The sequence below is a fragment of the Rhinoderma darwinii genome, chromosome 3 (genome assembly GCF_050947455.1).
Source record: "Rhinoderma darwinii isolate aRhiDar2 chromosome 3, aRhiDar2.hap1, whole genome shotgun sequence".
Lineage (NCBI taxonomy): Eukaryota > Metazoa > Chordata > Amphibia > Anura > Rhinodermatidae > Rhinoderma > Rhinoderma darwinii.
In genome coordinates, this window is record NC_134689.1 from 46,598,724 (window position 1) to 46,610,426 (window position 11,703).

Consider the following 11,703-nt stretch of genomic DNA (forward strand, 5'->3'; position numbering starts at 1 on the left):
TATAATATATTATATTATTATTATACTGTGTGGGGGCACTAAAGGGGCATTACACTGTGTGGGGGCACTATATATGGCATTATACTGTGGGGAGGAATTATGCTTTTTTATGGGGCATTTTTTATAATGGTGTGGGGCGCCGAAAGATCATTTCGCACGGGGCGCCATCTACCCTAAGGCCGGCCCTTAGCGGTGAAATAGTCATTGCACGGAGGGGGAAGACTCTTGCCTGCCCACTGTGCTGTCCAGCCAATCAGCTCGCTTCTAGCTGTTTCCCTCTTCCTCGTGGCCTGTGCAGAGGGAAAGGTATTGCTACAGCAAGAAGATCGTGCATGTCTGCTCCTCCCAGGAATCCTGACTCCTGCTACTCTCTGACCCCACACCCGATGTATGTAAGTAGCAACTAGTAATGCAGCTATTAACCCCTTCATTGTGTATGTCTGTCATGCTGAGCAGTCACACTTCAGGGCTGACTGTTTAGCATAACAGACAAAGTATATCCATCCATCCATCTTCTATCTATCTATCTATCTATCTATCTATCTATCTATCTATCTATCTATCTATCTATCTATCTATCTATCTATCTATCTATCTATCTATCTATCTATCTATCTATCTATCAATCTATCTATCTATCTATCTATCTATCTATCTATCTATCTATCTATCTATCTATCTATCTATCTATCTATCTATCTATCTATCTATCTCATATCTATCTATCTATCTATCTATCTATCTATCTATCTATCTATCTATCTATCTATCTATCTATCTATCTATCTATCTATCTATCTATCTATCTATCTATCTATCTCATATCTATCTATCTATCTATCTATCTATCTATCTATCTATCTATCTATCTATCTATCTATCTATCTATCTATCTATCTATCTATCTATCTATCTATCTATCTATCTATCTATCTATCTCATATCTATCTATCTCTCTATCTATCTATCTCTTATCCAATCGCAGTGTGTCGGCGTTTCACAGAGTGAACAAGTGACCGGTATGAAGGGGAAGCAATGCTCGTACGAGCACTGTTCCCCCTTCAAAATAGCTGATTAACCGGGGTCCCGGCGGGTGTCTGCTAGGCACTGTATCTAAGCCAACTACATAGTAGGCTTAGATACATGGCCCATGTGTGATCCTGTCTGCTGGACCCTGTATCTAAGCCTACAATGTGTGTTACTAATGTGTTTTTTTTGTTTGCTTGTGTTTTTTTGCAGGTTCGGTCATTGGACTACTTTGGATTCGAGGACTACTTCGATGACAGCTTTTTTTATTTGGAATAAAATGGTTAATGAGGGTTGTGTGGGGGCGACAATTACGAAGGCGGTAGTAATAAAGTTTCAAAAAAATAAAAATATACAGATATAATATTTTATTGAAATAAAAAAAAAACACAGAACCCTCATTAACCATTTTATTGAGAATAAAAAAACGGCGCCATCAAAGTAGTCCAACATCTGAAGTAGTCCAACATCCGAACCTGTAAAAAAACACAAACCCAAAAAGAATTTATAACACAAAAAAGCAAAACAATTCTTATACTTACGTTTCCGGGGTCCAGCGCTGGAGCCGCAATGTCAGTGAATGGGCCCTGTATCTAAGCCTATCATGTGTGATACTGTCTGCTGAGCCAATGTAGCTAATCCTATCAATATCTATAGGGTCGTAGTGCTATAGATATGCTGTCTCATATATATATGTATATTGCCCCTGATATTTTAAGACCTTAGTGACACCCCTGGCTGCTAGTGTTGCATCATTGAGTCACTTAGGAGACCCATTGATGCAGCTGAAAGCTGCGGACCGTCGACCATGAGAAGAAATTTGGGGGAGGGCCCAAGAAGAACTTTTGCACCAGGGCCTATGAGCCTTTAGCTACGCCCATGTACAGGGAGCCTGGTGTGGCATCTACAGGGAGGCTGGTGTGGCATCTACAGGGAGGCTGGTGTGGCATCTACAGGGAGGCTGGTGTGGAACGATCTACAGGGAGGCTGGTGTGGCATCTACAGGGAGGGTGGTGTGGCATCATCTACAGGGAGGCTGGTGTGGCATCATCTACAGGGAGGCTGGTGTGGCATCATCTACAGGGAGGCTGGTGTGGCACGATCTACAGGGAGGCAGGTGTGGCATGATCTACAGGGAGGCAGGTGTGGCATGATCTGCAGAGAGGCTGGTGTGGCATGATCTACAGGGTGGCTGGTGTGGCATCATCTACAGGGAGGCTGGTGTGGCATCATATACAGGGAGGCTGGTGTGGCATCATCTACAGGGAGGCTGGTGTGGCATCATCTACAGGGAGGCTGGTGTGGCATCATCTACAGGGAGGCTGGTGTGGCATCATCTACAGGGAGGCTGGTGTGGCATTATATACAGGGAGGTGTGTGGCATCATATACAGGGAGGCTGTAAATAGTGTCTAGGTGAACATGTGACCTTCCTTTGGGTGTTTTCAGGGGGCTGGGACAAAAAAAGCCTGACCAATGAAATTCATCAGTTTTTTTTTAACGGCCATGAAAATGGATGTCAAAATGGAAAATGGATGTCAAACGGCCATTAAAAACGGACAGATGGACTGGAAATGGATGAAAATTTGGAGATAAACGGATGCAAAATGGCCATGAAAAACTGACAGTTGATCAGTTTTTAATGGACATTTTTTTTCACTGTCGTGTGAATAAGGCCTAAGGCCTTATTCACACGACAGTGAAAAAAAATGTCCATTAAAAACTGATCAATGGTCAGTTTTTCATGGCCGTTTTGCATCAGTGTGTCTCTAAATTTTCATCCATTTCCAGTCCGTCTGTCCGTTTTTAATGGCCGTTTGACATCCATTTTACATCAGTTTTTCATGGCCGTTAAAAAAACTGATGAATTTCATTGGTCAGGTTTTTTTTGTCCCAGCCCCCTGAAAACAACCAAAAGAAGATCAGATGTTCACCTATACACTATTTTCTCTGGCTTCTACTGCATAAAGACTTTTGTTGAGTCCCTAGTTTTTCTACATTGTTTTCTGGAGTATTTATAGCTATTTGTGGCTTGCAATATGTCCTCAGTACCTGTAGACAGTGTACTACGGAATTGGCTGATCTCTGGGCAATTTGGGGAGCCCGTGCCGGAGTCAGTCATTGTGCAGTACTGCTGCTCTGCTCCTATTCAAGTGAATAGGAGTTGAGTTGCAGTACTGCAGCACATCCACTATTCAGTGTACACAGCCATTTGCTTCCAAAACCTGCCACATCCGGTGCTCGGAGGCAGCCAGAACAGCTGATCGGTGCGGGGTCCGGCTGTCATACCCTCATCGATCATGTGCTGATGACCTATCAGTATGAAAAACCTATCCATGCATGGACAACCCCTTTATCTAAACTGTTGCTAAACTTTTAACATGTTATAGTGACATGTCAGAAGTTTTGATTGTTGGGGGCACGAGCACTGAGACCCCCACCTATCACTAAAACAAAGTGGCAGAAGCACTTATAGGTGAGCACTGGGCCGCTTTGTTTATGATTAGCCTTCCCAGGAGCGGTGTACGGACTGATATATTTTATATTGAGCCCATACACCACTCTGAGGAAAGCCAATCCTAAATAAAGTGTCACAGCGCTCTCCCAAGTGTTTATGCAGCTTCTTTTTAGCTATCCGTGGGGGTCGAAGTGCTCGGATCCCCAATGATGAAAAAACTTCTGACATCTCACTGTGAGATATCACTTTTTTAAATAATTTCACCCTTTCAACTGGTTTTGTGTCCACATGGGTTTTCATACCCCTGACCTATCCACAAGATAGGTTATCAGTAAATGATCTGTGGGGTGCAACAATCAGACACCCACACAGATCATCTGAACCAGCTGCCTCTGTGCCTCTGAAGCTGTAAGCAGGGATAGGTGGCAGATGCAGCTCTGCTGTTTAGGACCAGATCTTCAGTACCGTGGTGCCACTGCTATACAGTGGACTTTGCTGGAAGAAGACACACGACACCGTTGTAAAAGTGAAAAAAAAACCTTTTAATACAATAAAGTTAACAATTCAAATACGCCAACATGGCGACAACAAAAGCACCAACATGGTGCAAAAGTACCGTTAAAAGAAATACTTAGAGAAACAAAACAATTTAATTGTCTAATAACTGCTGGAAAGAGGTGTCAGGGGTAGTTCTAACAAAACTACCCTCTAAAACATCCTGGTTACCCTGGATAGGGTAGTGCCCCGAGTAGCCTGGGACAGGTGGTGGGCCAGATGGTCCAGGTGGTACAGTTGACGAGTAGGACGACGGTCCAGGTTGGCTCGGTCCATACTGTCCTGTAGAAGGACCAGGTCGGCTGTATGGTACGGCTGATTGTGCAGCCGGAATCTGTACTGGAAATTGCCCATGAGCACCATAATCGCTACGTTGGGTGCGGTCCTGACTAAAAAGGAGTGGGGACGATTCCATTCCCCAATAATGGTTGCGTGTCCCAGTTGTTGCAGGTGGAAATTGTGCCTCATCCAGCTGTTGTTGATATGCACTGAGGCACCTCACTATGGGGGATGGATTGTTTGGAGGGACAAAAGCCTCCAAAACAGATATTACTGCCATGTGAGCACGGTACCTGTTTGCTTCTGGGATCCGGCGCAAGAGGGGTCCCAAAGATCGTAGGAATGACTCTTCAACACCCTCCTGCGAGGATCTTTCAAGGTACTCCAGTACCCTCTGGTTTATTCTGGCCCTGGTTACGTTCTCCTCAGAGGCAGAAGCTGTTGAACGTTTCCGTCTTTGCACTGGACGGATGGCAGAGGTTGTAACTGAGGGAGTCGCTAGCTCCTCGGTGTTGATTGTGGTGAGGTCCTGGGCATCAGGAAGATCGATCTGGGTGTCATCCTCGTCGACCTCTTCCACATCCTCTTGCTCCTGTGGTGGATGGACCAACAAATTATCATTTGATCTACATTGTGAAAGACATGGAAAATGTATGATTAATCAGTGTGAAAGTACATGCCATATTGGCCTTTGCGGCACTATAGTATGGACCAAAGGGGTCTTTGGTCCCACTATCATGCAATTTACCACTTAAACAATTAACTGCCTGTTGCATGATGTTAGCGACCAAAGTAGAATTTTTTTAAATTTTATTTGATTTAATTTTAATATGGTATAAACTAAAAATAAAAAGACGCTCAAAATAAATTACTTACGGCCACATGTCCATAACTCTGTTAAGAAACTGTAATTGCTTGTGATAGGAGTAGGGCCTTTTCTTCAAAGGAGCATCCCCACTCCTGGCGTGCTCCCTGAGATATTTCTTATATTGGTCACGGCAACATGCCAATCGTGACTTCACATCTTTAACTGTAAAATAAATATATAAATGATTAAGCTAGTTTAAACATAAAGGGCCCTGTAACAAGAGGAAATTGTGGCAATTGTGTGAAATTGTGGCAATTGTGTGAAAAGGGCAAAGGTTGGGGGGCTTCTGTTGGAGCTTTCAGTGGGGGGAACCACTCAACAGAAAGGCAAACACAAACATTAGCTTCCCTTTGTTTCACCATTGTTCTCAATGGTGACGTAAACGTTGCTAAAGGTTGTCGTTTGCCAACGTTGTGACAGGGTTCCCTTGTTTTGATAGAATCAATAGCACAGTCAACGGAAGGGAAAGCGTTACTTACCAACCAGATCGCGCATCTTGCCTCCTTTTGCCCACTCGATAGGGAACATCTCCTACCCAATTTCTTCCCAGACGGCATCCTTTCGGTGGCGGTTATGGTATTCTTCGCTAGCCGTGTCCCAGACAGCTGGCCGCTCCTGGACAAGCAAAATTAGGCGCTCTACATCCATGTTTCTTGGCATTCTGTGATGTTTGCTGTAATGTCAGGTGTTGAAAAAGAAAATTTCGTAATACATTTATTTTGACCATGCACCCGCTATCAGTATTGATCTGAACGTATCAAGCTGTGTAGCTTTTTATATTACAATGTATAATTTAAAGGGCAAGGCTAATGGATATGTGCTGATGCTCGCACTCAGTGTCCCTGAAGATGATGCCACACAGTGCCCCTGTAGATAGTGCCACACAGTAACTACGCACAAAGTGCCACACTGTCCACATGTAGATATTGCCATGTACTGCACCCTGTAGATAACGCCACAGACCTCCTGTATATGATGCCACACCAGCCTCCCTGTATATGATGCCCCACAGCCTCCCTGTATATGATGCCCCACAGCCTCCCTGTATATGATGCCACACAGCCTCCCTGTATATGATGCCACACAGCCTCCCTGTATATGATGCCACACCAGCCTCCCTGTATATGATGCCACACCAGCCTCCCTGTATATGATGCCACACCAGCGTCCCTGTATATGATGCCACACCAGCCTCCCTGTAGATGCCACACCAGCCTCCCTGTATATGATGCCCCACAGCCTCCCTGTATATGATGCCACACCAGCCTCCCTGTAGATGCCACACCAGCCTCCCTGTAGATGCCACACCAGCCTCCCTGTAGATGCCACACCAGCCTCCCTGTATATGATGCCACACCAGCCTCCCTGTATATGATGCCACACCAGCCTCCCTGTATATGATGCCACACCAGCCTCCCTGTATATGATGCCACACCAGCCTCCCTGTATATGATGCCCCACAGCCTCCCTGTATATGATGCCACACAGCCTCCCTGTATATGATGCCACACCAGCCTCCCTGTATATGATGCCACACCGGCCTCCCTATAGATGCCACACCAGCCTCCCTGTAGATGCCACACCAGCCTCCCTGTATATGATGCCACACCAGCCTACCTGTATATGATGCCACACCAGCCTCCCTGTATATGATGCCACACCAGCCTCCCTGTATATGATGCCACACCAGCCTCCCTGTAGATGCCACACCAGCCTCCCTGTATATGATGCCCCACAGCCTCCCTGTATATGATGCCACACAACCTCCCTGTATATGATGCCACACCAGCCTCCCTGTATATGATGCCACACCAGCCTCCCTGTAGATGCCACACCAGCCTCCCTGTATATGATGCCACACCAGCCTCCCTGTATATGATGCCACACCAGCCTCCCTGTATATGATGCCACACCAGCCTCCCTGTATATGATGCCGCACCAGCCTCCCTGTATATGATGCCACACCAGCCTCCCTGTATATGATGCCACACCAGCCTCCCTGTATATGATGCCACACCAGCCTCCCTGTAGATGCCACACCAGCCACCCTGTAGATGCCACACCAGCCTCCCTGTACATGCCACACTAGCCTCCCTGTATATGATGCCACACCAGCCTCTCTGTATATGATGCCACACCAGCCTCCCTGTATATGATGCCACACCAGCCTTCCTGAATATGATGCCACACCAGCCTCCCTGTATATGATGCCACACCAGCCTCCCTGTATATGATGCCACTCCAGCCTCCCTGTAGATGCCACACCAGCCTCCCTGTATATGATGCCCCACAGCCTCCCTGTATATGATGCCACACAGCCCCCCTGTATATGATGCCACACCAGCCTCCCTGTATATGATGCCACACCAGCCTACCTGTATATGATGCCACACCAGCCTCCCTGTATATGATGCCACACCAGCCTCCCTGTATATGATGCCACACCAGCCTCCCTGTAGATGCCACACCAGCCTCCCTGTATATGATGCCCCACAGCCTCCCTGTATATGATGCCACACAGCCTCCCTGTATATGATGCCACACCAGCCTCCCTGTATATGATGCCACACCAGCCTCCCTGTACATGCCACACCAGCCTCCCTGTATATGATGCCACACCAGCCTCCCTGTATATAATGCCACACCAGCCTCCCTGTATATGATGCCACACCAGCCTCCCTGAATATGATGCCACACCAGCCTCCCTGTATATGATGCCACACCAGCCTCCCTGTATATGATGCCACACCAGCCTCCCTGTATATGATGCCACACCAGCCTCCCTGTAGATGCCACACCAGCCTCCCTGTAGATGCCACACCAGCCACCCTGTAGATGCCACACCAGCCTCCTTGTACATGCTACACTAGCCTCCCTGTACATGCCACACCAGCCTCCCTGTATATGATGCCACACCAGCCTCCCTGTATATGATGCCACACCAGCCACCCTGTAGATGCCACACCAGCCTCCCTGTAGATGCCACACCAGCCACCCTGTAGATGCCACACCAGCCTCCCTGTACATGCCACACCAGCCTCCCTGTACATGCCACACCAGTCTCCCTGTACATGCCACACCAGTCTGCCTAGAGATCGTGCCAAATACTCACGAGAGCAGCGCCGTCTCTTGTCTTCAGGTGTGGTCACTGGTCTGCACGGGATCTGGCAAGGCAGCGCGACGGGGCGGTGACGTCATCGAGGCGCCTTCAAACCCGTGAAGACGAGTGACCACACCTAAAGAAGCGCCGCAAACGTGAGTATGCCAACCATAGCCAGCAAGGGAACTAGTAGTTCCCTTGCCAATCCCCATGTAACAGATCCGTTTTTAACGGTTGTTACATGTATTGACAGCCGTTAAAAACGGATCCATTGACTTCTATGGGGGCCGTCAGGCCGTTAAAACGGCCAAAAATAGGACATGTCCTATTTTTTGACGGCCATTATTCACGGGCCGTTTAAAAAACGGCCGTGTGAACAAACCCATAGAACATCATTGTTCTGAAAACGGCCATGTGAAAGCCGTTAAAAGGACGGCCATCACATGGCCGTTTTTCACTGTCGTGTGAATAAGGCCTTAGTGTCTAAGCCTGTTTTGGCCTTGTGGACACAGCCGATTTTGGCAAATCTGACATGTGTCACTTTATGTGGTAATAACTCCAGAATGCTTTTGCCTATCCAAGCGATTCTGAGATTGTTTTCTCGTGACATGTTGTACTTTATGATACTGAAAAAATGTTGTTGTTAAATTCAATATTTATTTGTAAAAAACACCAAAATTTTGAGAACATTTTAAAAAATATGCATTTTTCTAAATTGTAATGTATCTGCTTGTAAAACAGATCGTAACACCACACAAAATATTTACTAGTTAACATTTCCTATATGTGTACTTTATGTTTGCATCATTTTTTGAACGTGCTTTTTTTTCTAGGATGTTACAAGGCTTAGAACTTTAGCTGCAATTTCTCACATTTTCAAGAAAATTTCAAAAGGCTATTTTTTCTGGGACCAGTTCAGTTCTGAAGTGGCTTTGAGGGCCTTATATTTTAGAAACCCCCTATAAAACACCCCATTTTAAAAACTGCGCACCTCAAAGTATTCAAAACAGCATTCAGAAATTATTTTAACCCTTTAGGCATTTCACAGGAAATAAAGCAAAGTAGAGGTGAAATGTACAAATTTCAATATTTTTTTTACGAAATTCATTTGTAATACAGTTTTTTCTGTAACACAGAAGGTTTTACCAGAGAAACGCAACTTAATATTTATTGCCCAGATTCTGTAATTTTTAGAAATATCCCACAAGTGGCCCTAGTGTGGTAATGGACTGAAACACAGGTCTCAGAAGCAAAGGAGCACCTGGAGGATTTTGGGGCCTCTATTTTATTAGAATATATTTTAGGCACCATGTCAGGTTGAAGAGGTCTTGTGGTGCCAAAACAGTGGAAACCCCCCAAAAGTGACCCCATTTTGGAAACTACACCCCTCAAGGAATTTTTCAAGAGGTATAGTTAGCATTTTTAGCCCACAGGTTTTTTGCTAAATTTATTGGAACTGGTCTGTGAAAATGAAAATCTACTTTTTTTCTGAAAAAACATACGATGTTTTCAGTTTTACAAGGAATAAAGGAGAAAAAGCACCCCAACATTTGTAAAGCAATGTCTCCCGATTATGGCAATACCCCATATGTGGTAATAAACTGCTGTTTGAACCCACGGCAGGGCTCAGAAGGGAACGAGGGCCATTTGTATTTTGGAGTGAAGATTTTGCTGGAATGGTTTTCGGTGCCATGTCGTGCTTGCAAAGCCCTGGAGGGACCATAACAGTGGAAACTCCCCAAAAGTGACCCCATTTTGGAAACGACACCCCTCAAGGAATTTTTCTAGGGGTATAGTTAGCATTTTGACCCTACAAGGTTTTTGCTGAATTTATAAGAATTATGCCGTGAAATTGAAAATCTAAATTTTTTCTAATAAAATGTAGTTTTAGCTACGATTTTTTCATTTTTACCACAGATAAAGGAGAAAAAACACCCCGATATTTGTAAAGCAAACTCTTATGAGCACAGCAATATCCCATATGTGGTAATAAACTGCTGTTTGTACACATGGCGGAAGTTAGAAAGGACGGAGCGCCATTTGACTTTTGGAGCTCAAGTTTTGCTGGAATGGTTTGCGGCCCCATGTCACATTTGCAAAGCCACTGAGAGGCCAAAATAGTGCAAACCTGGCAAAAGTGACCCCATTTGGGAAACTATACCCCTCGTGGAATTTATCTAACGGTATAGTGAGCATTTTGACCCCACAGTTTTTTTGCTGAATTATTGGGATTATGCATTGAAAATGAAACTCTACAGTCTTTCCACTAAAATGTTGAATTGTTTTCATTTTCACAAGGAATAAAGGAGAAAAAGCACCCCAACAATTGTAAAGCAATTTCTCCCGAGTACGGCAATACCCCATATGTGGTCATAAACTGCTGCTTGGATACACCGCAGGGCTCAGAATGGCAGGAGTGCTACTTGGCATGTACATTTTGGTTGATTGTTTTACGCAATGAAATCCGCAGATGTTATGTGTGTTGTGTTGCGGATTGCTTTCAGTTACAGGATATTTCATCATTCTGGCTGGACCTATGTGTTTCGAGGTCTATAGCCAGACTGAGATGGAATGTTTGAAAGAGAGCAGGATGTGATCTGCACCGGAATCCGCAACGATAAATCCGCAGCATTTTACTTAACATTTTAGCCAAATCCGCTACGGAATCTGCAACGCGGATTATGTGCGGCATTGATGCGGACAGTGTCTGCAGAATTCTGCCACGTCTGAACATGTAAACAAGATTGATCCGGAGTGTATTAAAAAATAACTTTTACTTAAATTTCTTTAAAACATAAGCGTTTGCGATATGAGCGCATATATTCAAATCATATGTCACAGTCGTGTACAATTACTTTTTTTATCAGTATGCATATACAGCAATATTGGAGACAGCAAAAATAGTCCACCTTTTATGGTTTCCTAATACTTGTGGTTCAAATAATTCGTTAGTTTCAGAGGTTCTCTCATAAGCACTCAGATGCTTTGTTAATCATGTAGGATATACAGAAGATATATGAGAATTTTTTCGGGCCGTTGCCCTCCTACCCCTTTATTTATGGGATGATGGCGTTCCTTTCAGGCGTGTTCTGTAAAATCCTAGATTTAGTTGGACCTCTGAAGTAAGGTAATTCTTCTCCCAATTTCTCTCCCAACGCGTTTCCTCTGACCCATTGATTCATCAGGGGAGATAGGTCATGAATGCTGCTTCGTCCTATTCCTTGGGAAGCTGCATGAAAATTAGATATAGCTGTCTTGAAAAAAATGTAGTTTGCTGTCAGCAAAACATGCTTGCAGTGGCAAGAGAATGGCCTCTCAGTTCGGAGGCAGAGTATCGGCGTCTGGTCCTGACGCCTGCTGTCACTACACTAAAGGATTCCCTGTCTCTTTTTATATAGTCCATTTCCCTCCCACCCAC